General features: G+C 33.6%; 1 pseudogene; it reads right to left on the bottom strand.

Moving 5' to 3' along the window:
• The window catches only part of LOC106458969, a 13,111-nt pseudogene extending 8,335 nt beyond the window's left edge, over positions 1 to 4,776 (bottom strand).
• Positions 4,777 to 5,025: the final 249 nt, after the last annotated feature.

The raw sequence follows: 5,025 nt of genomic DNA, 5'->3' as shown, positions 1-5,025 counted from the left end.
GAATAGTGGGATTGACCGTCACATTATAACGCCCCCACGGCTGAAAGGGCGAGCATGTTTGGTGTGACGTGGATTCGAACCCGCGACCCTCAGATTGCGAGTCGAGTGCCCTAACCACCTGGCCATGCCGGGCCGTTTCTGTACAGAGAGGCGAAGAAGAAGAAATATCCAATATGTTGTCAAATTGCAATTAAAACGTAAGTAAAAGCAACAACTATCGCATACATTACATACTAAACTGTATATTTCGAATATGTTAACACGTTGGTAGTATATTTTAGAATTACTGATTGGTTTGTTCTTCACATAAATTTTGTTTCTAGAAGCGCGTGGAGCCAGTTTTCATAAAGTAACGTATTACCGCATGAGTTAATAGGTTTGTTTTCAATAATGTATATACTAATAAGTTATTTATTTGTGTGTATGTATACTTACCCAAGTACCAGAGTTGTACTGGTTTTTAAAGTTGTAATGTCCTCTTAATCTTAATAACCCGCTGCCAATTGCGCATTTGTACCTGTCAGGTGCTGTGGCCACAAGGTCAGCGTAAATAGGACATAACAATTTTTCAAAGCAATTAATCATTTTCATAACTATAATAATATCCTAATTCATATATTAACAGACGACACGTATTATTTTAGTGTAATAAAGATATTATGAATAAACTGAGACAAAGATAAACTACTTTTTTCATTTATCGTGTGTGTATAAACAGACATTACAACTTTCACTGGTTTGGTGTCCATCACGATCTCGCTTAAATGTGCTCTAAAATCTCAGAAAACGAACCAGTTCAGAAAATGGTGGAGTCACTTGCAGGGTACGCTATCCTTACATGTATTATAGGTATGGCTGATTAAACATTAATGAATTTTATAATTTCTGCTATTCTTGGGTCTATATTTTGAATAGTTTAACGAGCACACTGGTGTATCTTTAGGCACCTATAAAAATTTCCTACTTGTATTCCATCTTTAAGACCTTTACCAGGAAATTATGTCCAAATAAACAGCATTATTTTGCAAATATTTAAAATCAAAGAGCGTCCAGGGCTTTTCCTCTTGTGCCCTTCTGGGGTCGTCGACCCCCTCCGCGAATTTCGGAGAGAGTATCTCACCGCTTTCAATATTTAAACAGTTGATATATCTTTATAAATTCATGTAATTAGTATTTAATAGATTAGGAGGTTCCTGGAGAAACGTTGTGTAGGGGGAGGGAAATTTACGAACTTTAATATATCGTTGCGCATTGTATGGACGGACCTGTAAAATATTTACAGCTATGTTGATAAAACTGCAATTCTGTTTATCTCAAATTCTACTAACAAAAATTTATTAATTCAAACAATTTTCTTTTACTCGTTCTCTCTATCTATAATAAGTGTTAGTTTTGATATATTTTAATAACTTTTTATGTATTCCCAATCACAGTAGTGATGCCCTATGATATTTACAACTTAAGTGCCCCCCCCCCCATGGCACAGTGGTATGTCTGCGGACTTATGAAGCTAGAATCCGGGTTTCGATACCTGTGGTGGGCGGAGCACAGTTAGCCCATTGTGTAGCTTTGTGCTTAATAACAAATAAACAAACAACTTAAGTACCATTTCTGAGTGGATTTTACTGTGCTTTGTTTGTTTTCGGATGGTCTCGCAAAACTACCTCTTGCTGACTGATTTTGGTTTGTTTGTTGAATTTTTGCACAAAGCTACTCGAGGGCTACCTGCGCTAGCAGGCCTTTAATTTTGAAGTGACAGACTAGTCAACACCACCCGCCGCCAATTCTTGGGTTACACTTATCTAACCAAATAATGAATTTCACTGTCACCCTCATAACGCCCTCACTGTCCCAAAATGTAAAGAGAGATTTATGTATTTTTATGCAGTAACGGGACACGAACACTGGACCAGCGGAGCTATAGTCCGACACGCTAACCACTAGAGCATGCTTGGCCTTATCGAAATTCATAAGTACTAATGCACGAAATATTAATTCAAAGAAACACTTGAAATATTTCATTAAACCAGTATAATCTTTGTTTTAGTGTTTTCAGGTTTTTAAAGATATTGTTATTTCATTGATAGCTGCGAGCAACTTTACCAGTCGAGTTACTCCAAAATGTGACACTCGTGGTGTTTTAACTGAGTAGAATTCCATTTCAATGAATCGACTTTTAGAATTGAAGTTTGCTAAACTGCTTTTGAGTAATATTAGTTGATTCTGTCATATTTTGTCTGTATGACACAAAGATCAAGTTATGAATACTACAAAAGTACAATAATTAAAACATTAATATTAGTGCTAAACTGCATTTATTTTATTATTATTTGTTCCACATTCCCCTCGGTTTATCTACTACGAACTTCAAATGGTTTTAATATTAGACCTATATGCCACACTGCTTCATCAGCTTTCGGCATTTAACGCCATAGAATTAAGATATTGTTTTTTACACGTAAGATGATTAGAATTGATAAAGATGATTCGTAAGCTATTTTAACGTCGAAATTTTCTATTTTGTTGTCTACTTAAATAAAAAGTTATGTTGTAAAACAAATACCGTTGTTCATCGAAAAAAATCTTTTTTTTTTAACCAATGTCAAATACACTAGCATAATTAATAGCATCAGAATAGACTTTTAGTCCAATCCCTACCATATGTACTCACTCGTTCGTTTCTCGTCCGACATGTTTTTAAACTTGTTTGGAAAATGGAGCTTTGTTGAGCGTTCATCAAGCACATTACTATGAAAAATATAGTAATAATAATATGTCAAGAAAATTTTATTTTTGGTATTTTTTCACTACTTTACGCTGTCAGATGTCGCGCCACAGCTCTAATGATGTCACGTTTGACATATCGGATTACGTCCACATAATAAGTACTTTATGATGTACGTAGCAGATTTTCATCCTGCCAGAAACTTTCACTAAGAGGCCCTCTACCTAAAAACTATATTTTCGGGTAATTCGAGATTTCATTCATATACAAGTCAAAAACTTTTTGTATGTATGCTTCAGTATTTGACTCAGTGGATAAAAGTATTTTGTAAATCCTAGACTTTAATAGCCAGTATTAGGATGGAAAGCAGGGAATGAAATTAAGAAAAAATTGTTTTTGGTTATGAAATACTGAAAATGCATGCATTTTTTTTTTCATTAGTTCCTCAACCACGGATAGAGCCTCGCGATAGAATATGGATGATAACATGAGTTCTGCGTCTCAATGCTAAAGAACTAACGTAATTTTATTTGTAGTAGTCCTTATTAAAACATAAGTAACAGTTTTAGACGCTGATTACAACTCCTACGTAGGTAATGAGTCACCTGAAGAGAAAATGAAATCAAGCAGCATCTTATTCCACAACTGAAAAATGTTCTTAATTGACAGAGAGTGCATAATAATATATGTCGTATAATTGCTGGTATGTTATTGAGAAGAAAATAGCGTCATATCATTCATTGTCTTGTAGTTGCGATACGTTTATCGTTAGCATTGATCCTGAAGTTGTAGATCCTGAAGAATGTATGATAATGTTCTTGTCTCCGAAAATCTTAAAATAAATGGTTGTAAATAACTAGTATAATTTATAACCATTTGATAATAGTAAATTTCAGAATAGAGGTAACATATATGATTATGGTTAGTTATGTTCGTGTTATTGGTATACATTGTATGATATTTGATTAGTAAGTTATGGGTGAGGCGGCTGTTAATATTTCTTAACCTAAAGTACCTGAAAAGCTTTGAGTTAATTTTTTAGAGTAGAGATAATCTGTAAATTATTATTATTTTTTTTGAGTGCATTTATTCTACAAACGTTATAGGAAGATTGGCTGTAGGTAAGTTACAAAGTTTATTATTTACAAAATGTCGATTGTAAAAAAAAAGTGTAACGTGATGTCTGGTAATTGTTAACATTCGTTCATAATTGTTGAAATCTGTCGGTACAAGTAAAATTCACTATTATGTGTTTGTATGATATTCATATAGCAGTAAAATTTAATTGTTGGATGAATATATTGTACTTATTAATATTTACCTTTTTGACGGTATCTCTAATTCAGTTCTCGGTAATGGGTCTGAACTTATTGCTTTTTAACAGTTATTTTTCTGTACATTGGTTGAGTATAAATAGAAATAAACCAGAGTAATGGTACTATGTACATGAAAAAAATTAACTTTTGCATCACCCGAAGTAGGACTTAGGCCAGAATCATTGTGTCAAATTACTTTTCCTATATCTTTATTCAACATCGTATCTAGTGTTTCTTTCTTTCTTTAATTTCTGATTCACGAAGTTGGAAGTTAGTACGCTTATGTATATAAAACACATGCGAGAACAACAAATGGAAATTACTGTGCACACTATAATTACGTCTCAATAAATTTATATCAACGATGTGTGATAAACAGACTTTGCAGAGTACAACTTAAAATATTAGACTAATAACTAAATCATAGGTTACATAATAGAATTCAGACTTATTTTACCATATATTATTAAAAATTTAAATCAAGTTTTTACCTGTGTCTCGAGAATTATCCACATCATTTTTATCTTTGTTGTTTGTTATGTAGGTCCACATTACTGTTGATATCAGACATATTTTAATTATGATCGCGAGAAAAATACAAGTCTCGAAACAGTTATTCTGACAACTAACCCAGTGCAAGCGTTTGCCGTAGGAAGCGATGCGGCATCATTCCTCATTACAGTACAGACACTTCTTCCGTTAAGACCGCTCACTGAACACGGTCCTGGGACTCTCGTGAAAGTTTTGTAAGGCCGTAGTTTACAGTTTATGCCAATGGTGGCGCTATATTTATTCTCTACTCTGGGAAGCGGGGGTAAAAACATAATATCAAATTACATATAAGTATAAAAGATACATTTCAAAACAGAGTAATTTGATACGTTACAATGTTTGTAAGCGTGTATACAACGTAAAAACGTTAACAAAAGAAGGAGGCGGACTGAAAACAGAAGTCTTCGTTTATATTTCTTGGTCGTGTTTGTG

This window comes from Limulus polyphemus, unplaced genomic scaffold, assembly GCF_000517525.1.
Source record: "Limulus polyphemus unplaced genomic scaffold, Limulus_polyphemus-2.1.2 Scaffold539, whole genome shotgun sequence".
NCBI classification, from domain to species: domain Eukaryota; kingdom Metazoa; phylum Arthropoda; class Merostomata; order Xiphosura; family Limulidae; genus Limulus; species Limulus polyphemus.
The sequence above is the reverse complement of the archived record's forward strand: the minus strand, read 5'-3'. Positions and strand labels throughout refer to the sequence as shown.